The sequence below is a fragment of the Ambystoma mexicanum genome, chromosome 6p, assembly GCF_040938575.1.
Source record: "Ambystoma mexicanum isolate Mex_15411 chromosome 6p, UKY_AmexF1_1, whole genome shotgun sequence".
Lineage (NCBI taxonomy): Eukaryota > Metazoa > Chordata > Amphibia > Caudata > Ambystomatidae > Ambystoma > Ambystoma mexicanum.
The window spans coordinates 507,272,102-507,298,125 of NC_090935.1; the positions used below are offsets into that span (position 1 = coordinate 507,272,102).

A 26,024-nucleotide genomic window follows, 5' to 3' on the forward strand; every position below is an offset into this window, starting at 1 on the left:
GGAACTTCTTACCTGGGACTACTTTGCAGGCTATTTAAACCACGCCCGAACAGCAGCCCATGCTTCGTGTTATTCTGCATCCAGCAGCGTGACGCTCACCGTGTCTGCAAGTCAGCATCCAGTCTTCTGCCACGCCCGCCTCGAATCCGGAGCTCCTAGACAAAAGGAAAAGAAAGGAGAAGAGGTTAGATCATGGACATGATTTGATTCCTTACCTGATTCCGGACCCAGCACATCTCCGAGCCTGGAAAGGACATTATTTCAGCACGCGTCGCTTCGCCAGCAGCAGCGCCGCGTTATACTCAACAGTCCACCGCATCTTTCGACTCGGCGCTGCCTCCATCATTTTCTTCGTCGAAACCCAGGACCTGGAGGGAAAACAATGTGAGCCGAGAAAACCGACAAAGACAATCTCTTTGCAACCATAGGCTTACCTGTTTTACCACCGGAGGTAATATTCTCTAATTCGCCGCATCTTCCTATGCCGCACCTATAAAGGGAGAGTAAACAGCAAGTTAAACTCATGCAACTTTTAACGGACAGTGTTTGGTAATACACGCTCTTACCTGAATGCCATCAGCTGCCTCCAGGCAATATTCTTTTGGACCCAGCTGCAACCTAACAAAGGAATGGAACAAGAGTGATCATCGGACATATTGAACTCTTTGAACTTTATAGACACTGGAGTCAATATTCCTCCGAAATTCCTCCAGTACCTTAAACCCAGTGAAGTAACTGGTATCTACGTGCCCCTGCATGCCATGCAGGATGGAGAGCTCATCATTTAAAAACATAAGGTGAGGTTACCAAAAGGGGATATCGGAGGTGATTAGTGGGGAGAACGAGAACTGTTGGGGGACCATCACTAAAGTCCACGGGTGGCTAATCCCTTTCTCCACTTGCAGGAGAATACTTCTACGAGTCCAGCAGACAAGATTAGACGGGCCAGCCATCTCTTCACTAAGCATCACGTTGGTGGAGACCGCAGCTGTCCGGGTCCGATCGACGCCCCTGTGGGAACCAGGTGAGCGTAACAGGAAGCAAGGGGGGGAAGAAGGCAATGGAAACAAAGCTGTAGAGGAAAGAAAAGACCCCCACTTGAGTTCAAAACATATCTCATTCTTAGAAGGTTTAGTCAAAAGGAGAAATCTTCAACGACTTGACTTGAAGCAGAAAGGAAAACATTTGGGGGAGCAGAGAGTCCACAAGATAAGTAAAGTAAAATGAAATGCGAGCATTGACTGAAAAAAGCATGATTTAAATCTAAGAACAAAAAGTGAGAAAAGAGATCATACAAAGCGATATCCTGGCTCTCAATCCAACCAACAGGGGAAATGTGGTCTTATGAGACGGGCCCATGCATCAGGGGTGTTTCTAGGTCTGGAAAAGATCTGGGGCTATACTAATTTTGCCACTGTCAGGACTGGGGGCTAGCTCGCCTTTTTGGTTGTTACCCCTGAGCTCCTATCCGGGGATACAACCAAAAGACACAGGGCTATCACCCCCCCTCTCCCCCAACGCCTATGCCATGTAGAACCAAACATCCAAAGAGAAGACTCTTTGAGCAATCCAGAATGATCGAGAGGAGTGGCCGGGGAGGTGTGCTTTGCAGGTCATGTGCCGGGCAGGGTATTGTCCCCATGCAGAAGCACAGTACAGTAACAGCTATCCTTGGTTTGATGGCAGATGAGAAGAGCGTGGCCCGATCCAACCCTTTACTTTCCAGGATGGTCTAGATCAGGCTTTCCAACCTTTTTGAATGTGGGGCCGAAGCATTAACTTTTTGTCACCCAGTGAGCCGGCGAGCCAAAAGTCAACAACCTCAGCCTAAGCAGTATATTAAAAAGCGATATTGTGTGACCTTTGACACAATAGCATCACAGGCAGTGATAGCCATGCAGTCCCAAAGATAGCTTTTGGTGTCATGGGCAGTGATCAAAGGTTAGTTGCTTGTGATTTCGTTCAGTGTCTATGTGTTAATATTTTCCCCCCAAGAATTTTTTTTCAAATATGGGGTTGAAATGGTGCATTTTACAGCAGAAAAGGTGACCAAAAAGCCATAAATTTACAATCAGTTCTAAAGGGGAACATGAAAATTCCATGTCACCAACAGCAGAAAAGAACATTTTACAACACAACACATTTTAATGATCATTGTGTCCACAGTGTAAGACAGCACTGTCACTGATGTAACACATTGTCATGCTGGTTGTACCCAAAATATGCCCCTGTAGCAACATGTCTATGCTGGCTGTTCCCAATTTAGGCCAGCATTGTCCTGTACAAAGCATGATTGATGCTGCCTGAGCATGTGCAGTGTGCCCAATAAATATGGCAGCTTATCTCTGTAATACACATTACTTCTGTGGTGATGAAAGAAGCATAATTCAATTCAACAGATAAAATGTGGAAAAGCAATCACCCAAAGGTGAACCTAATTGAAGAAACGCAATGTGAGCACAATCTTAAAGTATGCAACCTAGCAGGCCTAGTGCACACTTTACCTTTTCTTTCACCAATAAATCAGGGGGAGAGTGCGAACGCAGTCCCCCGCTACCAGAAATAATGCAGTCGTGTATCCCACATTTGGGAACATAGCAGGGGTCAGCAAATCCGATGTGCAATGGGTAAGCCTCACGCTGGGAGATCTGCCCTTGAGATCAGATTCTCCCCTGCCAGCTAAGTATCTGGCACTCCTTGCCCACCGCATCGCCGCTCTCTGCCCTAATTTCCAGTGCTATGCGGACGATACCCAGCTCATATTCAGGCTACCCTCAGCCTCCCCCTCTCCTTCCCTCATCTCTGACTGTCTGTCTGCTATCCAGGAATGGTGTGCCGCCAATGACCTCTGCCTTAATGCCAGTAAGACTGAGATTCTACTCATCGGTACTCCCACTCCCTCCTTCCCTGCAGCTCTCTGGCCTGCCTCCCTTGGCCCCCTCCCTGCTCCTACTTGCAAGGCAAAAAACCTTGGGGTCATCTTCGACTCCACACTCTCCTTCTCTCCTCATATTTCTGACGTCGCCAAGAGGTCACACTACCAGCTGCACCTCCTCAGAGGTATTCTTCCCTTCCTCTCCTTCCCCCAGAAGCTCACTGTCTCCCGAGCCCTGGTTCTCTCGAAGCGGGATTACTGTAACAGCCTCTATCTTAATCTGCCTGCCTCCACTCTCCGCCCTCTGCAACTCATCCAGAACAGAACTGCGAGACTTGTCCTTGGCCTCAAGCCCAGGGATCGTATCTCTCCAGGACTGAAATCTCTACACTGGCTCCCAGTGGCTGCGAGGATAAAGTTCAAAACCCTCTGCATTGTCCACAAGGCCTTCTGGGGCCTGGGTCCTAAATACCTTCAACTCTCTCTTCCCAAATATCTTCCTTCCCGAGCCCTTCGCTCATCCGCCTCCAACTCCCTCAGGGTCAGCCGCTTCTCGAAGCAACGAGCTGGGGGTAGATCTCTCTCCGCGGCAGGGGCCTCCCTCTGGAACAGCCTTCCTGCCTCCCTGAAACTCAAGGAGAACCATCTCCGGTTCCGGAAGCACCTCAAAACCTTCCTCTTTGCTTCTGCTTTCTCTCTCCCTCTCCCCTGCTGAACAGCTTATATTCTTCACTGAAACTGCACTGATCCTGCAACTGGACCTCTCTAAACGGCCTCGGCCCTGGGCCCAGCCACTCTCCACTTGCACTGATGCCCTGGAACCCCTCTGCACTGCGGGACTGTCTCTGTATCCCTACAGCCCCCCCTTCCCCAGCACTTGTTCTGCACTTACCTTGCACTTGCCACCAGCTGGCCCTATTTATTTATTACTTTACGCCACTTACCGTGTACTGCACTTCCCCCCCTCCCCTTCCCCTTGCACTTTTCCCCCTCCCCCACCCCTGCACTTGCGCGATCTGAATGACACCTGGCCTAGTAGGATCGTTGTCTGTCTCCCCTTGTTCCTCCCCTCCCTGCCTCGTCGCGCCTTGAAACACCTGTGTATAGGCGCGTTACAAATACCATATCATATCATATCATATCATGCAAGAGGGCAGGGGTTGGGTCAGTTCTGGGAAGCCACGCTAAGCACAGGTGAGAAGGCAGGCCCTGACCCAGCCCCAACCCTCCACCCCCCCGGAAGCTCTGAGCATCTGCAGAGCTGCCTGTCCTGCGTGTATGGGGAAGCTCCAGCAGGCAGAGCCCAGCAGAAGAGCAGATTGTAGTGCAGTTCCTTTCTCCCATCAGGCCCTGCTCGTCCCGAGATTTGTACAAATAGCAGGATGACTTGAGCAGGCCTGTTGCAGTCTGCCCACTGGCCTGTCGGCCCCACACGGGCCCATGGCCCTCCTGAGTGGAGCTGCTCAGCGCTGGCCCCATTGACACCATCATAATCATCCTGGACTTCGACGCTCCACCGCCTCTGAATCTCAATGTTCTGCTCAATGACAATGCTGAAGCTTTGACATCTTTGCCGTAACCATATGACATGTTGTGTCAGCCGAGCCTGCACAGCGCCAAAGGCAAGTATTCCCTTGTCCGTGCCCAGGGGTCACGGAGTCTTCCAGTGCTATCCACTTGGCACGGCCTACTGTTCCCAGCGTTTTCTACCCGCAAATCAGCACCACTGCCAAACAGAACTGCATCATTGGGGACCATCACTGCTGCTCTCCGACTTGACCCCAGCCCAGCGCAAAGGCACCCATGCTTCTGGTCTGATGCTGAAAAGCCTGGCTCTGTTGAGATGCTGAGATCCGAAAGACCAGAACTAAGGTATTTTGGGAACATAGTACTATTGTTTTTTGTGTTGCAACTGTATCAGCTCACACCTCTCCCGAAGGGTATAGGCTGCCCTCAGACTGCGCTACGAAAAGAGTGGAAATAAGTTATACCTGTTGGGCTTGCCTGTTTCACTTTTATGATTTGGATCACTGCTGCATGGGTATTAAGCGTGTTATAAATAACCTATCATATCAGATCATATCATAGATCACAGATCAAGATCATAAGCAACTTCCAGAAACCTTGGCAGGTGGTCCACTGAGGCCCATTTGCAGGTTGCAGTGTGTTATTGGGGCACTACTAGGGTAACATATTGTGCTGTACATGAGGTATTCGCCATGCTTTGATACCCCACTGGCCACATCTATAATATCCAATGTACTTGCTATAATTCATGGACATTTTCATCAATCCGCACTGTGCTTAGAGGTAAACGTAACTGAGCTCCCACTGTTCTGCTTTGTCTCGAGACGAGGAAAAAAAGCACTGCAAAGGTTAAGTTTCTCAGCTGATAAAGGTTCATCTTCGGTGACATTCGCAATTCAAAAGAACGATTTTTGGGGCAGACAGGCTGTGTCGCCGCAACCCCTGCTAAACATATGTCCAGAGATGACAAACCTTGAAAGTAACTCCGCACAATGGCCCTCTGAGCAGCGGCCCATGGCTAATCAGGGGTTCAAGAATCCACTGTGCTGCCCACGCCGAGAGGAACTCCTGCACAGCACCTGTCCACATAATCCTTCGCCCGGGCCAGCACTCTCTTATCCTCACCTCCTCACTTCATCTCGGCTCGCCTTTTGCCCCTCGGACCACCATGCAAGAGAGGAACGGGCATGTCTGGGCCAGAGCCCGTTCCTCTCTTGCATTGTGGGTCCTACTTGCCTGAAATGGGATATTTAAATACAAAGTAATTGCTACTTTATTAATCCCATTGTTCATAGTTTGTGGGAGTACTGGGCAATTGTATGGACCCACGCACACTGAAAATGAATGGTATTCCCGAGGTAACCCTCACTATGCCGTGATACAAATTAGTCTCTCCTTCCTCCATCATCAAGTCCCAAAATCTTCTTGACAAATTTATTTATTTCTGCAAAGTTTGTCAGATATCCGACAGACATTTCATAAATAAATAAATTAACGCTTCCTGGCTGAGGACTGTAACTACCTCTGTTGACCCCATGGTGTTACCAGAGGAAGTTACACTTTTGCGCACAGGCACATTTAAAAAAAAAAAAAAGATTTATTTTTTCTTTTTCTTTTTTTTTTTACTCAAGAGTTGTCCAACATACGGCCTCGCGGGCCACATAAAATGGCTTGCCGGGCCGCATTGTGGCCCGCGGGCCGTATGTTGGACAACCTCGGTCTAGATGTATAGGTATCAGATGGTCTCCATTCATTCTTGCTCAGCGCTGATCAGAAACCGCACAGGTAGAGGGTGGTAAGTGAACGAGTAGCAAGTAAGCGAGACAAATGGAAAGGATGCAGGTCAGGTGAACCAGATTAACATGTTTTCCTGTGAAAACCATGGGGCAGCTAGGGAGATTAAAAAAAAGGGCAACCACTGATTAAAATACCAAATTAGAAGAATTAAGAGTAATGTGAGGAAAACCATGTAGTCACAGAAAAAAGAAGTCAAGTGGGTGTTTAAGGATGAGACGAAGAGGGATGCGATCAACATATGGGAGACAAAATGCCAGAAAGCCAATGGGGGAGGAGTCTGGGGAAGAACCTTTGCAGATAGCAGAGGCTGGAGAATCACAGTGAGGCTTTAAGACAGGAAGATGTCACAGGGGAGGAAGAAGACAGGATATAGACAAACGCCTGTTTCTCAGTGAGAAACAGCATCACGTGGTTGGCGGAGCAGCATCAGCTGACGGGCTGCACAAAGTGACACAAGAACGATCTGAAAAGAAAGAAATGTGCGTGGGGTGTGACAGTACCGAGAGTGCATAGAATACATGGGAAGAGAAAGGCACGAGACGTTGCAAACATGATGCCATGGGTCCCAATAGTAAATGGCAGCAGACGGAGATTACATTATAACTTGAGATGGGAAAGCAGTAGAGGAGCGATGCGCTGCAGGAGCAGAACCATACACATGTGGCGTGCGTGATAGGCGGATGCCCAGGGGAAGGTGGGCAGTGCAGGAGCAGAACCATACACATGTGGCGTGCGTGATAGGCGGATGCCCAGGGGAAGGTGGGCAGTGCAGGAGCAGAACCATACACATGTGGCGTGCGTGATAGGCGGATGCCCAGGGGAAGGTGGGCAGTGCAGGAGCAGAACCATACACATGTGGCGTGCGTGATAGGCGGATGCCCAGGGGAAGGTGGGCAGTGCAGGAGCAGAACCATACTCATGTGGCGTGCGTGATAGGCGGATGCCCAGGGGAAGGTGGGCAGTGAAAGGGGTGAAAAGCAAAAGAATTGAAGCAAATATCAACATAAAAAGTTGACGTTATGGTTCCCTAAGCATGTGTCTAGTAGTCCTCACTTTAGGCGAGCGACCAAAACACGGATGCCGAGAAGAGAAAACGGAGAGGGCAATACGAAGCGGTTGCAAATGTTAAAACTTATAATTCCCTTATTTATTTATTTTGCAATTTGTATAGCGCACCTAACCCAAAGGCATCTAGGCGCTGTTCTTAGATAAGATGGCAATAAGTAATACAGCTATGCTCATAGTTGCATATATATACATAGCAGCCAATAGATAATACTGTTATTTACATAGAGAACAGACGGCCTAATGATAGGATGATCTGTAGTCTTAGAGGTGATTGTTATTTCTGAAGCTGGCTTACTGGCTGAGGGGCATGAGTTAGTTACACGTTCCCTCTGTAAAGAGGTGGGTTTCCAGTTGTTTTCGGAAGGTCCAGAAGGAGTCTTCGGCCCTTAGTTTGGCTGCTAGGCTGTTCCAATGTCTAGCGGCTATTGTAGGGAAGCTACTGCCTCCTGTTTTATACAACCATTGGCCACTTGCAATGGTTAGTCAATAATTGGGTAATACTAGAATCACTGGAGACAGATCACCCCAACAAATGATAAACATGCCTCGCATACATATTGGGACCATAATCCATAAATGGTAATTTTGCTCATGATATACGTCCAAAAGAAGAAGAAGAAGAAGAAGAAGAAGAAGAAGAAGAAGAAGAAGAAGAAGAAGAAGAAGAAGAAGAAGAAGAAGAAGAAGAAGAAGAAGAAGAAGAAGAAGAAGAAGAAGAAGAAGAAGAAGAAGAAGAAGAAGAAGAAGAAGAAGAAGAAGAAGAAGAAGAAGAAGAAGAAGAAGAAGAAGAAGAAGAAGAAGAAGAAGAAGAAGAAGAAGAAGAAGAAGAAGAAGAAGAAGAAGAAGAAGAAGAAGAAGAAGAAGAAGAAGAAGAAGAAGAAGAAGAAGAAGAAGACAGTTAAGAATGTGAATGATAGAAACCCAAATGAGGGTGTTGGACACTTATTTTCTTGCTGGTGATGTTGATTTATCTGGGAGTTTTCTATTGCACCAAGTCGCCATAACGCGCAGCTCCCGGAGAAACACGGCACACATGGAGTCACAAGTGATGATGTTACCTTGGATCTGTTCATGGCTATTTCAAGGATGATTGTGATTTATAGTTCATTAGGCAGCTTGGTGTCTTCCCTGCGTTATCCTTTATTCTCCTCTCCACCTCGCTGTCCGTCAGTCGAGGGAAATAGTGTAGTTCCCATAGTCCTGCACTCATGAATGACTTGCTGAGCCTTATAGATGTATATGCACAGTGCCATCTCAGCCTTTCAGCCTTTTGAAGTCGATACATTGAAAAATGACGTTGGGGGTAATAACGCGTATTAGTGAAGCTCTTAGAAGCTGGCGGAATGTGTCAGGAAGCACTGTGTACAAATCTGATCAAATGACATCCGAACAAGGTCATTTGTCAGTGCGGGTGATCCCATCTATTTCTTCCGTAATCCAGCCAGACCCCTGTTGTGAAGGTGCTTTTTAAGGGCTGCCATAAATTGAAATCTACATAGAAAATCAACGTGCATCCATCAGAGTCCTAGCTCACCCTTTCCTGGGTTAAACCATTTGCCCTGCTAAATGTAGCACCTTACCAGCTTATTTCCCAAGCAGGCAGGGCACCTCTAACAGCATAAGACTCATGGACATACCTTTCAAACTAAATGTCTAACTAGTTTCTGGGCTGCCTTTTCATTCTGACCAAACCCTATTAATTCATGAAACTCCTGCTGAACCGAGTCTGCAACATGTGTGCCCGATTGCCCCATCCTCGTTTGGGAAGCAGAATGGGAGTCTTCTGGGCGCATTCTTTGGTATTTCTCTCCTGTACCCTCTCGGGTATTCGAACGAGGTCCACAAAGATGGCAACTTTCAGAGCATCTAAATCCGCTCACTATTGGTTGCCTCGGACAGTATCGCCGACCGACCGCTTGCACAGCTGTGGTCATGCAAGCCCCTCTCAACAGCAGACTGTGCAAAGGCGTCGCTGGATTTTCCCCAAACGAGGGCATGAGAATGCTCCAAGGTGCAGATGACTTGAGCAGACTTCAGGCACGTGGCCCCGAGCACAGCAGGTGACGTCAGAACGCATTCCACATTATTATTAGTGAATTGCAATGATGTGCAAAGGTCTTATTGCACATACTCCAGATATCAAGCAGAAAATAGAGCCACTTCTCTTCCTGATCATTGACGTGTTGTTCTTCAGTTCTCACCTGACAGGGGTTTTCCTTTTCAAGTCCGTGACACGATTTTCTTTGTCTTATTTCCTTTGTCGCCTGCCTTCGTGTAACTCTCGGGAAATATGCTTCGTCTTATTCTGCATCCCGCAGCGTGACGCTCACCGTGTCTGCAAGTCAGCATCCAGTCTTCTGCCACGCCCGCCTCGAATCCGGAGCTCCTAGACAAAAGGAAAAGAAAGGAGAAGAGGTTAGATCATGGACATGATTTGATTCCTTACCTGATTCCGGACCCAGCACATCTCTGAGCCTGGAAAGGACATTATTTCAGCACGCGTCGCTTCGCCAGCAGCAGCGCCGCGTTATACTCACCAGTCCACCGCATCTTTCGACTCGGCGCTGCCTCCATCATTTTCTTTGTCGAAACCCAGGACCTGGTGGGAAAACAATGTGAGCCGAGAAAACCGACAAAGACAATCTCTTTGCAACCATAGGCTTACCTGTTTTACCACCGGAGGTATTATTCTCTAATTCGCCGCATCTTCCTATGCCGCACCTATAAAGGGAGAGAAAACAGCAAGTTAAACTCATGCAACTTTTACCGGACAGTGTTTGGTAATACAGACTCTTACCTGAACGCCAACAGCTGCCTCCAGGCAATATTCTTTTGGACCCAGCTGCAACCTAACGAAGGAATGGAACAAGAGTGAACATCAGACATATTGAACTCTTTGAACTTTATAGACACTTGAGTCAATATTCCTCCGAAATTCCTCCAGTACCTTAAACCCAGTGAAGTAACTGGTATCTACGTGCCCCTGCATGCCATGCAGGATGGAGAGCTCATCATTTAAAAACATAAGGTGAGGTTACCAAAAGGGGATATCGGAGGTGATTAGTGGGGAGAACGAGAACTGTTGGGGGACCATCACTAAAGTCCACGGGTGGCTAATCCCTTTCTCCACTTGCAGGAGAATACTTCTACGAGTCCAGCAGACAAGATTAGACGGGCCAGTCCAGACTGTCATCTCTTCACTAAGCATCACGTTGGTGGAGACCGCAGCTGTCCGGGTCCGATCGACGCCCCTGTGGGAACCAGTTGAGCGTAACAGGAAGCAAGGGGGGGGAAGAAGGCAATGGAAACAAAGCTGTAGAGGAAAGAAAAGACCCCCACTTGAGTTCAATACATATCTCATTCTTAGAAGGTTTAGTCAAAAGGAGAAATCTTCAGCGACTTGACTTGAAGCAGAAAGGAAAACATTTGGGGGAGCAGAGAGTCCACAAGATAAGTAAAGTAAAATGAAATGCGAGCATTGACTGAAAAAAGCATGATTTAAATCTAAGAACAAAGAGTGAGAAAAGAGATCATACAAAGCGATATCCTGGCTCTCAATCCAACCAACAGGGGAAATGTGGTCTTATGAGACGGGCCCATGCATCAGGGGTGTTTCTAGGTCTGGAAAAGATCTGGGGCTATACTAATTTTGCCACTGTCAGGACTGGGGGCTAGCTCGCCTTTTTGGTTGTTACCCCTGAGCTCCTATCCGGGGATACAACCAAAAGACACGGGGCTATCACCTCCCCTCTCCCCCCAACGCCTATGCCATGTAGAACCAAACATCCAAAGAGAAGACTCTTTGAGCAATCCAGAATGATCGAGAGGAGTGGCCGGGGAGGTGTGCTTTGCAGGTCATGTGCCGGGCAGGGTATTGTCCCCATGCAGAAGCACAGTACAGTAACAGCTATCCTTGGTTTGATGGCAGATGAGAAGAGCGAGGCCCGATCCAACCAGGATGGTCTATATCAGGCTTGTCCAACCTTTTTGAATGTGGGGCCGAAGCATTAACTTTTTGTCACCCAGTGAGCCGGCGAGCCAAAAGTCAACAACCTCAGCCTAAGCAGTATATTAAAAAGCGATATTGTGTGACCTTTGACACAATAGCATCACAGGCAGTGATAGCCATGCAGTCCCAAAGATAGCTTTTGGTGTCATGGGCAGTGATCAAAGGTTAGTTGCTTGTGATTTCGTTCAGTGTCTGTGTGTTAATATTTTTCCCCCCAAGAATTTTTTTTCAAATATGGGGTTGAAATGGTGCATTTTACAGTAGAAAAGGTGACCAAAAATTCATAAGTTTACAATCAGTTCTAAAGGGGAACATGAAAATTCCATTCACCAACAGCAGAAAAGAACATTTTACAACACAACACATTTTAATGATCATTGTGTCCACAGTGTAAGACAGCACTGTCACTGATGTAACACATTGTCATGCTGGTTGTACCCAAAATATGCCCCTGTAGCAACATGTCTATGCTGGCTGTGCCCAATTTAGGCCAGCATTGTCCTGTACAAAGCATGATTGATGCTGCCTGAGCATGTGCAGTGTGCCCAACAAATATGGCAGCTCATCTCTGTAATACACATTACTTCTGTGGTGATGAAAGAAGCATAATTCAGTTCAACAGATAAAATGTGGAAAAGCAATCACCCAAAGGTGAACCTAATTGAAGAAACGCAATGTGAGCACAATCTTAAAGTATGCAACCTAGCAGGCCTAGTGCACACTTTACTTTTTCTTTCACCAATAAATCAGGGGGAGAGTGCGAACGCAGTCCCCCGCTACCAGACATAATGCAGTCGTGTATCCCGCATTTGGGAACATAACAGGGGTCAGCAAATCCGATGTGCAATGGGTAAGCCTCACGCTGGGAGATCTGCCCTTGAGATCAGATTCTCCCCTGCCAGCTAAGTATGAGTTGCATGCAAGAGGGCAGGGTTTGGGTCAGTTCTGGGAAGCCACGCTAAGCGAAGGTGAGAAGGCAGGCCCTGACCCAGCCCCAACCCTCCACCCCCCCGGAAGCTCTGAGCATCTGCAGAGCTGCCTGTCCCGCATGTATGGGGAAGCTCCAGAAGGCAGAACCCAGCAGAAGAGCAGATTGCAGCGCAGTTCCTTTCTCCCATCAGGACCTGCTCGTCCCGAGATTTGTACAAATAGCAGGATGGCTTGAGCAGGCCTGTTGCAGTCTGCCCACTGGCCTGTCGGTCCCACACGGGCCCATGGCCCTCCTGAGTGGAGCTGCTCAGCGCTGGCCCCATTGACACCATCATAATCATCCTGGACTTCGACGCTCCACCGCCTCTGAATCTCAAAGTTCTGCTCAATGACAATGCTGAAGCTCTGACATCTTTGCCGTAACCATATGCCATGTTGTCTCAGCCGAGCCTGCACAGCGCCAAAGGCAAGTATTCCCTTGTCCGTGCCCAGAGGTCACTGAGTCTTCCAGTGCCATCCACTTGGCACGGCCTACTGTTCCCAGCGTTTTCTACCTGCAAATCAGCACCACTGCCAAACAGAACTGCATCATTGGGGACCATCACTGCTGCTCTCCGACTTGACCCCAGCCCAGCGCAAAGGCACCCATGCTTCTGGTCTGATGCTGAAAAGCCTGGCTCTGTTGAGATGCTGAGATCCGAAAGACAAGAACTAAGGTATTTTGGGAACATAGTACTATTGTTTTTTGTGTTGCAACTGTATCAGCTCACACCTCTCCTGAAGGGTATAGGCTGCCCTCAGACTGCGCTACCAAAAGAGTGGAAATAAGTTATACCTGTTGGGCTTGCCTGTTTCACTTTTATGATTTGGATCACTGCTGCATGGGTATTAAGCGTGTTATAAATAATCTATCATATCAGATCATATCATAGATCACAGATCAAGATCATAAGCAACTTCCAGAAACCTTGGCAGGTGGTCCACTGAGGCCCATTTGCAGGTTGCAGTGTGTTATTGGGGCACTACTAGGGTAACACATTGTGCTGTACATGAGGTATTCGCCATGCTTTGATACCCCACTGGCCACATCTATAATATCCAATGTACTTGGTATAATTCATGGACATTTTCATCAATCCGCACTGTGCTTAGAGGTAAACGTAACTGAGCTCCCGCTGTTCTTCTTTGTCTCGAGACGAGGAAAAAAAGCACTGCAAAGGTTAAGTTTCTCAGCTGATAAAGGTTCATCTTCGGTGAAATTCGCAATTCAAAAGAACGATTTTTGGGGCAGACAGGCTGTGTCGCCGCAACCCCTGCTAAACATATGTCCAGAGATGACAAACCTTGAAAGTAACTCCGCACAATGGCCCTCTGAGCAGCGGCCCATGGCTAATCAGGGGTTCAAGAATCCACTGTGCTGCCCACGCCGAGAGGAACTCCTGCACAGCACCTGCCCACATAATCCTTCGCCCGGGCCAGCACTCTCTTATCCTCACCTCACCACCTCCTCCCTTCATCTCGGCTCGCCTTTTGCCCCTCGGAGCACCACGCAAGAGAGGAACGGGCATGTCTGGGCCGGAGCCTGTTCCTCTCTTGCATTGTGGGTCCTACTTGCCTGAAATGGGATATTTAAATGCAAAGTAATTGCTACTTTATTAATCCCATTGTTCATAGTTTGTGGGAGTACTGGGCAATTGTATGGACCCACGCACACTGAAAATGAATGGTATTCCCGAGGTAACCCTCACTATGCCGTGATACAAATTAGTCTCTCCTTCCTCCATCATCAAGTCCCAAAATCTTCTTGACAAATTTATTTATTTCTGCAAAGTTTGTCAGATATCCGACAGACATTTCATAAATAAATAAATTAACGCTTCCTGGCTGAGGACTGTAACTACCTCTGTTGACCCCATGGTGTTACCAGAGGAAGTTACACTTTTGCGCACAGGCACATTTAAAAAAAAAAAAAAGATTTATTTTTTCTTTTTCTTTTTTTTTTTACTCAAGAGTTGTCCAACATACGGCCTCGCGGGCCACATAAAATGGCTTGCCGGGCCGCATTGTGGCCCGCGGGCCGTATGTTGGACAACCTCGGTCTAGATGTATAGGTATCAGATGGTCTCCATTCATTCTTGCTCAGCGCTGATCAGAAACCGCACAGGTAGAGGGTGGTAAGTGAACGAGTAGCAAGTAAGCGAGACAAATGGAAAGGATGCAGGTCAGGTGAACCAGATTAACATGTTTTCCTGTGAAAACCATGGGGCAGCTAGGGAGATTAAAAAAAAGGGCAACCACTGATTAAAATACCAAATTAGAAGAATTAAGAGTAATGTGAGGAAAACCATGTAGTCACAGAAAAAAGAAGTCAAGTGGGTGTTAAAGGATGAGACGAAGAGGGATGCGATCAACATATGGGAGACAAAATGCCAGAAAGCCAATGGGGGAGGAGTCTGGGGAAGAACCTTTGCAGATAGCAGAGGCTGGAGAATCACAGTGAGGCTTTAAGACAGGAAGATGTCACAGGGGAGGAAGAAGACAGGATATAGACAAACGCCTGTTTCTCAGTGAGAAACAGCATCACGTGGTTGGCGGAGCAGCATCAGCTGACGGGCTGCACAAAGTGACACAAGAACGATCTGAAAAGAAAGAAATGTGCGTGGTGTGTGACAGTACCGAGAGTGCATAGAATACATGGGAAGAGAAAGGCACGAGATGTTGCAAACATGATGCCATGGGTCCCAATAGTAAATGGCAGCAGACGGAGATTACATTATAACTTGAGATGGGAAAGCAGTAGAGGAGCGATGCGCTGCAGGAGCAGAACCATACACATGTGGCGTGCGTGATAGGCGGATGCCCAGGGGAAGGTGGGCAGTGCAGGAGCAGAACCATACACATGTGGCGTGCGTGATAGGCGGATGCCCAGGGGAAGGTGGGCAGTGCAGGAGCAGAACCATACACATGTGGCGTGCGTGATAGGCGGATGCCCAGGGGAAGGTGGGCAGTGCAGGAGCAGAACCATACACATGTGGCGTGCGTGATAGGCGGATGCCCAGGGGAAGGTGGGCAGTGCAGGAGCAGAACCATACACATGTGGCGTGCGTGATAGGCGGATGCCCAGGGGAAGGTGGGCAGTGCAGGAGCAGAACCATACTCATGTGGCGTGCGTGATAGGCGGATGCCCAGGGGAAGGTGGGCAGTGAAAGGGGTGAAAAGCAAAAGAATTGAAGCAAATATCAACATAAAAAGTTGACGTTATGGTTCCCTAAGCATGTGTCTAGTAGTCCTCACTTTAGGCGAGCGACCAAAACACGGATGCCGAGAAGAGAAAACGGAGAGGGCAATACGAAGCGGTTGCAAATGTTAAAACTTATAATTCCCTTATTTATTTATTTTGCAATTTGTATAGCGCACCTAACCCAAAGGCATCTAGGCGCTGTTCTTAGATAAGATGGCAATAAGTAATACAGCTATGCTCATAGTTGCATATATATACATAGCAGCCAATAGATAATACTGTTATTTACATAGAGAACAGACGGCCTAATGATAGGATGATCTGTAGTCTTAGAGGTGATTGTTATTTCTGAAGCTGGCTTACTGGCTGAGGGGCATGAGTTAGTTACACGTTCCCTCTGTAAAGAGGTGGGTTTCCAGTTGTTTTCGGAAGGTCCAGAAGGAGTCTTCGGCCCTTAGTTTGGCTGCTAGGCTGTTCCAATGTCTAGCGGCTATTGTAGGGAAGCTACTGCCTCCTGTTTTATACAACCATTGGCCACTTGCAATGGTTAGTCAATAATTGGGTAATACTAGAATCACTGGAGACAGATCACCCCAACAAATGATAACCATGCCTCGCATACATATTGGGACCATAATCCATAAATGGTAATTTTGCTCATGATAAACGTCCAACAACAAAATAATAATAAGAAGAAGAAGAACACAGTTAAGAATGTGAATGATAGAAACCCAAATGAGGGTGTTCAACTCAGTTGGACAATTATTTTCTTGCTGGTGATGTTGATTTATCTGGGAGTTTTCTATTGCAACAAGTCGCCTTAACGCGCAGCTCCCGGAGAAACACGGCACACATGGAGTCACAAGTGATGATGTTACCTTGGATCTGTTCATGGTTATTTCAAGGATGCTTGTGATTTATAGTTCATTAGGCAGCTTGGTGTCTTCCCTGCGTTATCCTTTATTCTCCTCTCCACCTCGCTGTCCGTCAGTCGAGGGAAATAGTGTAGTTCCCATAGTCCTGCACTCATAAATGACTTGCTGAGCCTTATAGATGTATATGCACAGTGCCATCTCAGCCTTTCAGCCTTTTGAAGTCGATACATTGAAAAATGACGTTGGGGGGTAATAACGCGTATTAGTGAAGCTCTTAGAAGCTGGCGGAATGTGTCAGGAAGCACTGTGTACAAATCTGATCAAATGACATCCGAACAAGGTCATTTGTCAGTGCGGGTGATCCCATCTATTTCTTCCGTAATCCAGCCAGACCCTTGTTGTGAAGGTGCTTTTTAAGTGCTGCCATAAATTGAGATCTACATAGAAAATCAACGTGCATCCATCAGAGTCCTAGCTCACCCTTTCCTGGGTTAAACCATTTGCCCTGCTAAATGTAGCACCTTACCAGCTTATTTCCCAAGCAGGCAGGGCACCTCTAACAGCATAAGACTCATGGACATACTTTTCAAACTAAATGTCTAACTAGCTTCTGGGCTGCCTTTTCATTCTGACCAAACCCTATTAATTCATGAAACTCCTGCTGTACCGAGTCTGCAACATGTGTGCCCGATTGCCCCATCCTCGTTTGGGAAGCAGAATGGGAGTCTTCTGGGCGCATTCTTTGGTATTTCTCTCCTGTACCCTCTCGGGTATTCGAACGAGGTCCACAAAGATTGCAACTTTCAGAGCATCTAAATCCGCTCACTATTGGTTGCCTCGGACAATATCGCCGACCGACCGTATGCACAGCTGTGGTCATGCAAGCCCCTCTCAACAGCAGACTGTGCAAAGGCGTCGCTGGATTTTCCCCAAACGAGGGCATGAGAATGCTCCAAGGTGCAGATGACTTGAGCAGACTTCAGGCACGTGGCCCCGAGCACAGCAGGTGACGTCAGAACACATTCCACTGCATTATTTGTGAATTGCAATGATGTGCAAAGGTCTTATTGCACATACTCCAGATATCAAGCAGAAAATAGAGCCACTTCTCTTCCTGATCATTGACGTGTTGTTCTTCAGTTCTCACCTGACAGGGGTTTTCCTTTTCAAGTCCGTGACACGATTTTCTTTGTCTTATTTCCTTTGTCGCCTGCCTTCGTGTAACTCTCGGAAAATAGGCTTTATCTATTATAGTTGTGATCTTTCATGAAAGGGCAATGCAGTTGTCTTTACGCCCACTCCTCTTTGATTTACTCGCCATTTTGGAGCAAACATTTAGGCCTCAGGAGGTTTTATATAATTAACTTTGCTTGTCATCAATTTTTCTATTATTTTGGCTGGTAGATCGGTTTGGAACCATTGCCTTTCTTCATATCTGAGCTTGCAGATGAGGCAAGTCAAAGAATATCCGGCCCTACAAAGCATCATCTCCAGGACTAGATGGGGCTCCTCGCTATGTGCCCACTGGGGCACTGTTGCGAACCCTAGGCAGGGGCGCCGAGAACAGGGGGGCTGCGGGGCCCGGCCCCCTACCCCCCTGCAGAATGAAGTCGGGACTGAGCCCCCCCTGGGCCAGAGAGAAGAGACGCAGTATGGATGGCCCTTTGTTCCATCCATACTGTGTCTTTCTCTGGCGCCCGGGTAAAACCCTGGGAAAAACGATGTTTAGAAATTGTGGGACAGATGCAAAGCAAGAGACATCGTTTTGGGTTGGGTATACTTCTGGTGCACAGATGTAGAGGTACACCCAACCCAAAACGATTTTTAGAACTGAAGGCACAGATGCAAAACAAGTCTGTCCCTTAATGTCTAAAAATCGTTTTGGGTTTGGTGTACTTGTACATCTGTGCACCCCTGTTGGCAAGAGGGGTGCACAGATGTAGAGGTACACCCAACCCAGAAAGATTTTTAGAAATGGAGGCACAGATGCAAAACAAGTCTGTCCCTCAATGTCTAAAAATCGTTTTGGGTTTGGTGTACTTGTACATCTGTGCACCCCTGTTGGCAAGAGGGGTGAACAGATGTAGAGGTACACCCAACCCAGAAGGATTTTTAGAAATGGAGGTACAGATGCAAAGCGAGGGAGGGGGCAGGGAGCAGGGGCAGGGAGAGGGCAAATGAGACTGTTTGCATGTCTCCGAGTGTGCACGTGGTGAGGGTGAATGATATGGGCGGGGAACGGAGGCGTATGAGACAGCACTTTCTAGTAGAGCTGCCGTAATTGAAATGGGGCAATGCTGGTACTCCTCAGTTAGCTCGCTATACTCTTGATGGGACAGTACTGCTGTAACAGGGCTTCTATAATTGTTGAATCTTCTCAGTGATACTACTATGCTTTTGTTGAGACAATGCTAGTTCATCTTAGTGGGGCTGCTATACTTTTGATGGGACAACATCAGCACCTCTCAGTTGAGCTGCTACACTATTATTAACAAGGCCCCAGCACTTCTCAACAGATGTATTTCTTTTTATTTTAATTGGTTATTTATAATGCGTGTACTACTGTCATGATGCCTACCTCCAAGGAGCCAGACAGGGCCCGGCACCCTCAGAGGCAGGCAACATGTATACTAGGGAAGTCCCAGCCACCCCAGATAGGGGCTCTTTGGACTCAGTCCTGGCGCCGTTGGCGTCAGGCTCATAAGGGATAACAGTCCTGGCACCATCGGCGCCAGGCTCATACAAGATATGGAAGGAAATGTGTTTGGTGCAAACTTACCTGGCAGACCATGCTGCAATTTCCTTACCTGGCAGATCATTCTACAACTTCCAGATGAAAAAGGAACTACTTAACCACACGGGTGTGGCTGGTGGCAGGATACATACCTTCAGTGGAAGGATACATACCTGGGACTACTTGAAAGGCTATTTAAGCCACGCCCAGACAGCAAACCACACTTCGCGTTGTTCTGCTCATAGCAGCTGGACGCTCACCGTGCCTGCCCCTGCTCCAGTCCTCGACCACGCCTGCCAGCATCCTGGAAACACCTAAGGATAGAAAAGGGAAGAAGAAACAGGTGAAAACAAACCTTACCTGTTAAAGCTGCATTCCGGATTCAGCGCGCCAACGTTCCTGCAAAAAGACATCATTTTAAATACTCACCGCGTCGCATACATCTCGGCGCACTTCTCTTACCTGCACGCGGTGCCTTCTGCTCTGCGACGCCCATCCGGATCCCCTGCAGCATTCCAGTACCCTCGGGGAGACGAAGAGAAGAAAGCAAGGTGAGAAGGGGAAAATAACCAAGAAGCACTTACCCGCCAAGCTAATTCTTCTTACCTTCGGGTCGATGCCATTCCTTGGGCATTTCAGCACCCCGGCCCCTATGGGGAAAAAGCAAACATCACATTAGTGAATGCAAGAACCGTAGCAAACGAACTATTTTAAACTTACCTGCTTACAGGTCGGACTCATCTTCTGCTTTGTACCGGCTCCATTTCTTCGGCATTCTCGAACTCCGGCCCCTAAGGAAAAAGAGACAGGAAAAGACAGTAGTGGGCCTACACCAAAACTCACCTGAAATCAGGTTTTCGACAGAAACCGCCCTCAATCCGGAGTCTTTCATTACCTGCAAAAGAGAAGAGGAACAGTTTAGACTCAAGCTTGCCATAAACATTTACGGTACTTACCGGAACAGACAAGCAAACTCGAACTTACTATCCAGTGACGTAACTGGATCCCAACGCGCCCCTGCATCAGAAGCAGGATGGAGAGCTTGCCTTTTCAATCCCTAAGGTGAGTCTCCACAGGGAATTACAGAAGGGTTGCAAGGAGGGTGAGAAGGGGAACGGGAGATCAACACAAAACCTGCAGAGTATTAACCCTTCCTTTTCGCTCACAGAAGGGTATTCATCCGAGCCAGACAAGCCGGATTTGGGAACCCAGCCCACTCCATCTTCAGGGTGCTGAACATCTCCTTCGAAGAGGCCACTGCCGTCCAGACCACGCCCGCGCCTCCGTGGGAACCAGGTGAGCGTTACAACTACCCAGAGGTTTCTAAGCGTGGACTGAGGGAGCGAAACTGTGTTGCGCGAACCTGTGTTGCGCGGACCGAAGGATCGAACCTGTGTTGCTCTGTGTCATCTTGCTTCCAAGGCGAGCACGTTGCCCCTGAGCTATCCTTCCGATACTCTAAAGATCTGAAGTACATTTAATGATACAGAACCAGAACTATTGAGCAAGTATGTCATCATAACACTGTCGTGGTTATACAAGAGCTCATATTTAAAGGGATGGAATTACTCAGAATGTAGCAGCACTATTCAATAACCCAAAGTTCTTAAGCATAGTTAATGTGAAAATACTACACTTCTCACCGTTGGGACAGTACTGCCACTTCTCACAGAGGCTTCTACACCTTTTATGGGGCAGCACTGATCCAGCCTATTTGTCACATGCTCAGAATTGTCATTTCTCAGCAGGACTGCAACACTATACTATTGTGTTCTGTATGTTGAGTGCTTCTTCACCACCAATGTGGATTCATGGCTCTCTCCCAGTGTCTAAATAGTAGATCTGTCTACATTCAATTGGCAACAGGTATGTCCGGAGCTGCCTGCTGTCCATAAGCTGCCTCTCAGGATGTTGGGAGCCGTGATGGGTCAAGGGATAGAAGGCTCGAGCCTGTCGGATAGCAGAATCAGCAGGGTCTTAAAACCTGCTCACTCCTTCTGGAGGGGCCATGGGGCAAAATGAGCCTGATCCCACATACAGGGGGTTGTTACCCCTTTATCTCTCCTGAATGAAAGAATGAGCTCTCTCAGACACAAGTTATCACCCCTGCACACACATTGAATGAATATGGTATGGATCTATAGATCGAGAAAACTGGAGTGACAATTCAGAGTGTTTTAACAGAAATATAATTGTCTTCCCAGAAGGGAGACTGACTCCATTAATAAACATGGGGTCACTGAGATGACTGTGCATTCAGTTGTGAGATTACCAGCAACGGGTATACTATGCTCAAAGGAGTGAGGTGCCCACTCAATATATCACACTGTTTATAGGTGTGAGACCCATCCTGAATGCTTGCCCAAAGAGCCTTGGCCAGAGTTTCACACTGAAGAAGTGAGCATGTGATCCGGCGTCTGCAGCCCACACACATGCAGGGGATTCCCATGCTCTCACTTGCGAGATTTGCACCAAATTAGTGAGATTGTGCTCCAAGGTAGGAGGCACAGGCACAGTGTTTGCTCTGACGTTTGACACACTCACAGGATGGGACGGCATTTCGTTCTCCCATCCTAGTTGTGTTGCTCTGTCTTTTGAGGGCTACTACAACCTGGATGATTACAGAGGGGTGGAGTTGGGGCAGTGATGGCCTACTGGAATGCAATTCGAAGGCTTAAATATCCTTCTTACTTGACTTTAGTATATGCAGTACATGCTAGCCAATGTTTCCACTGTTCTGCGCTGCGTGCGCCTCCACCCCCCGCGCGCCGTTGCACCAAGTTGGCGACTACATGCAAATTTGCGGTCCTATAACTGCCAGTGATGTCACTTCCTGTATTTGCCCCCCCCTACCCCTCTGGAAATTCATAAATCGGCTCCCCTGACCCTAGGTACCTGACAACATGATCTGGCTGGACTCTTTGCTGCTGCTTTACAGGGGCGTGGTTCCCCTTGTGTTTCGGCGTCTTCCAGTGCTGCTAGCCGCGTCACCCCTTTTCTGTCAGTGAGGCGGGTGATGAGGTGTCTCCTCCTTGTGGACTTCTTTTACATCGCTGAGGACCATACTACAAAGGTCCCATTCCTCGCTTCTCACCGCCAGCCCCCTTTATGAAGTAAGGAAGGTGTCCTTCAATGGACCTGTCCACATCTTCCTTTTTGTTGTCCACGTATTTGTACTGCAGGCCGGCCCCTGCTGGAACCTATCAGCTGCGCTCTGCGCGCGTCCCTGTTTTGCTGCCGTGTGGGAGCGGCAGGGGTCTTTCTCCTGCCAGGCGACCCTGGCCCTAGTGCGCAGCGTGCTTCCTAAAGGGGACTCACAGTGAGAAGTGAGACAAAGGACCTCTGTAGTGAGGTCCTCGCAGATGTAAAATTAGTCGACATGGATCAGACGCCTCATCACCCACCTCACTGACACTAGGGGGTTGGTGCCTCTTACTCATTGGTCCCAATGTTGGACCTGCTGCATGTATATGATTTGTGGCGCAGCAGACATAGATCAAGGGGAACTGAGAGGGTGGAGGTGGAAGATGTGATTATTTTGAGAGCAAGGTTTTACAATTCGCTGATGATTTGCAATGCTGGATTCGTACTAAACAATGTAGCCACACACATGGGTAGGGAAGACTCGTCTCAGGAAAGTAATTTGCAAATAAATTGGGGACCATATTCATTAAATAAACAGAAACATCACAGTGTGCACAATCCGTTCTGAGTCACCTCAAGATGTAGGTTTACGCTAAGAAGAAAGACTCTGATCATGGTGCGCACAATTCGTTCCGAGTCACCTCAAGATGTAAGTTTACGCTAAGAAGAAAGATTGATCACAGTGCGCACAATCCGTTCCGAGTAACCTCAAGGTGTAAGTTTACACAAAGAATTTTCTTCTAATGCTGTGGCTTTACCAAGCTTTATTTTGGTTCATATATTTGCTGCCAGGCATTGGCTCTGATGAGCGAAAAACGAAATATAGGACAAATAGATGCAGTGGTTTATTCGCTTCTTAGTTTGGGACACCTGCGAGCAACAGAGGTGACAATTATCAGAGCCGCTTTAGGTGCCTTGACACGCCAACCTTCCTCCTGCTTCGCCTTGCAGCATGAAGCGCATCATCCCCACTGTTACTTGCAGCCTGCACCACTTCCTGCCTACTGCTGCTTCTGCATCCCGCCCCACTGGTCGAACCATCACCTTCTCACTTCCCCTCCTCAGGGCAATGTCCACAATTCTCCCATCACTCCACTCCAGAGCTCGTGCACAGCTTCTGCAGGCAATGTACCACTGGCTTCCACCCAAAGCCATACCATCTATTGGCCATTGTCCTATCTTAGAGCACACACTCTTCCCCTGCGCACGAGACTAGCCGTGCATGTGTTGTTTCCTCTATTACTTAATGTGCCTCCTTGCCAAGGAGTCCAGCCAGAATAAGCACCTCCATGTCTTCTTATCTGCATACAGTTTCATGCCATTTTTCAACTGCTATGTCTACTATTCAGCAATGGTGGTCTCTGTGCACCACTATGTAGACATCCCGTTCTAAGACAACAGCGACACATTTCCTGTTCTGAACAGGAAGTATAGCTCATAACAGCACATGCTGACATTTCATTGATTGTGTCTCTCTCCCCCACGGGTGCACACTGCTGGAGCTGTCCTACGCTTCTCACCGCCAGTCCTCTTTATTAAGTACGGAAGGTGTACTTCAATGGACCTGTCCACTTTCTCCTTTTTGTTGTCCTCTGGAATCCTAATGACTAACCATTTTAATGATCTTCTCTGTTTAACTCTTCAGCCTGATCACATCTTCCTCTGGCTTGTACGACTGTTTTTTTTTCCCTCGTGGCAACTAAATCCCACATCCTTATTTCACTCCCGGATCTAGCTAATCCTCTGCCTACTCTTGTTTTCTGCCTCCCATTTTTGTTCTACCACCTAGTTCACATGGGGAAAGGAGCAGATCGCCTTCTGGTGACGCCCAACAAGGCTGAAACATGTCTCGGGTTGCTTGTGGTCTTGTGCAGAAGGGATGTGACCTGGCAGTTCAGGCTGGTGGGACCAAGCCTGATTTGTATATGGTCTTTCCCCTTTTGTAATGGCTTTGCAGGTGAAGAAGGATGGTCTGGAGGGTTGCCCAGAGCAATGCCAGAGGTTAAGATGTATTCTAAACCTTCCAGCCATCACCTCTTTTGTTTTGCAGAAGATTCAAGACCACCTTTCATTGTGCGCCAAGAAGGATGCAATGGAACAGATTGACCCTGCCATATTCATGCGCTTGGATCTGATGCTTTCAGGCACAGTAACCGCCCCTGGAGCTGACCAGGATTGCTGGTGGCCACCAAAGAGAAGCCTAGGTGTGCGCTCCTGTCTAGCAGACTGTGTCAGCTGATGAGGTGCAGTGGGAATCCAGATGGGGTTTCAGCATGCACAGTGTGTGTGGAAGGAGTGCACCTATTGCCAGAGATGATCACACACCAATGATGATATGATATGATATGATATGGCATTTGTAACGCGCCTATACACAAGTGTTTCAAGGCACAACGAGGCAGGGAGGGGGGAACAGGGGGGAAAGACAGACAACGATCCTACTAGGCCAGGTGTCATTCAGATCGCGCAAGTGCAGGGGTAGGGGGAAGGGAAAAAGTGCAAGGGGAAGGGGAGAGGGGGAAGTGCTGAACAGGGTATGTAGAATAAAAAATAAATAATAAATAGGGCCAGCTGGTGGCAAGTGCAAGGTAAGTGCAGACAAGTGCTGGGAGGGGGGGGGGGCTGTAAGGGATGCAGAGACAGTCCCGCAGTGCCAGGGAGGCAGTGCAAGTGGAGAGTGGCCGGGCCAAGGACCGAGGTCGGTGAGAGTGGCCCAGGTGCAGGTTCAGTGCAGTTTCAATGAAGAATTAGCAGGGGAGAGGGAGAGAGAAAGCAGAAGCAAAGAGGAAGGTTTTGAGGTGCTTCCGGAACCGAAGATGGTTCTCCTCAAGTTTCAGGGAGGCAGGAAGGCTGTTCCAGAGGGAGGCCCCTGCCGCAGAGAGAGATCTACCCCCAGCTCGTTGCTTCGAGAAGCGGCTGACCCTGAGGGAGTTGGAGACAGATGAGCGAAGGGCTCGGGAAGGAAGATATTTAGGAAGAGAGAGTTGAAGGTATTTAGGCCCCAGGCCCCAGAAGGCCTTGTGGACAATGCAGAGGGTTTTGAACTTAATCCTTGCAGCCACAGGGAGCAAGTGTAGAGATTTCAGTCCTGGAGAGATACGGTCCCTGGCTTGAGGCCAAGGACAAGTCTCGCAGTCCTGTTCTGGATGAGTTGCAGAGGGCGGAGAGTAGAGGCAGGCAGATTAAGATAGAGGCTGGTACAGTAGTCCAGCTTCGAGAGAACCAGGGCTCTGGAGACCGTGAGCTTCTGGGGGAAGGAGAGGAAGGGAAGAATACCTCTGAGGAGGTGCAGATGGTAGTGAGACTTCTTAGAGACTTCAGTTATATGAGGAGAGAAGGAGAGTGTGGAGTCGAAGATGACCCCGAGGTTTTTTGCCTTGCAAGTAGGAGCAGGAAGCGGGCCAAGAGAGGCTGGCCAGAGCGCTGCAGGGAAGGAGGAAGTGGGTGTGCTGATGAGTAGAATCTCAGTCTTACTGGCATTAAGGCAGAGGTCATTGGCGGCACACCATTCCTGGATAGCAGACAGACAGTCGGAGATGAGGGAAGGAGAGGAGGAGGCCGAGGGTAGCCTGAAAATGATCTGGGTATCGTCCGCATAGCACTGAAAGTTGGGGCAGAGAGTGGTGATGCGGTGGGCAAGGAGTGCCAGATACTGGTTGAACAGCCAGGGAGAGAGATTAGATCCCTAGGGGACACCACAGGTAGAGAAGAAGATGTCAGAGAGGAAGGACCCAAGTTGGACCTGGGAGGGTCGATTGGAAAGGAAAGAGGTCAGCCACGCCAGAGCCTGACCAGTGATACCCAGGTTATCACGGAGACGGTTG

General features: G+C 48.3%; 1 protein-coding gene and 2 non-coding genes across 5 annotated transcripts in view; all 3 read right to left on the reverse strand.

Annotated features, from left to right (window-relative positions):
* PDE4D (phosphodiesterase 4D) overlaps positions 1-26,024 on the reverse strand; it is a 1,909,329-nt gene that overhangs the window by 314,084 nt on the left and 1,569,221 nt on the right. The window lies entirely within an intron of this gene.
* On the reverse strand, positions 2,526-2,687 carry LOC138512736 (U1 spliceosomal RNA). The gene has a single exon (XR_011281514.1). It is a non-coding gene; the product is annotated as a U1 spliceosomal RNA (small nuclear RNA).
* On the reverse strand, positions 12,025-12,186 carry LOC138512743 (U1 spliceosomal RNA). The gene has a single exon (XR_011281518.1). It is a non-coding gene; the product is annotated as a U1 spliceosomal RNA (small nuclear RNA).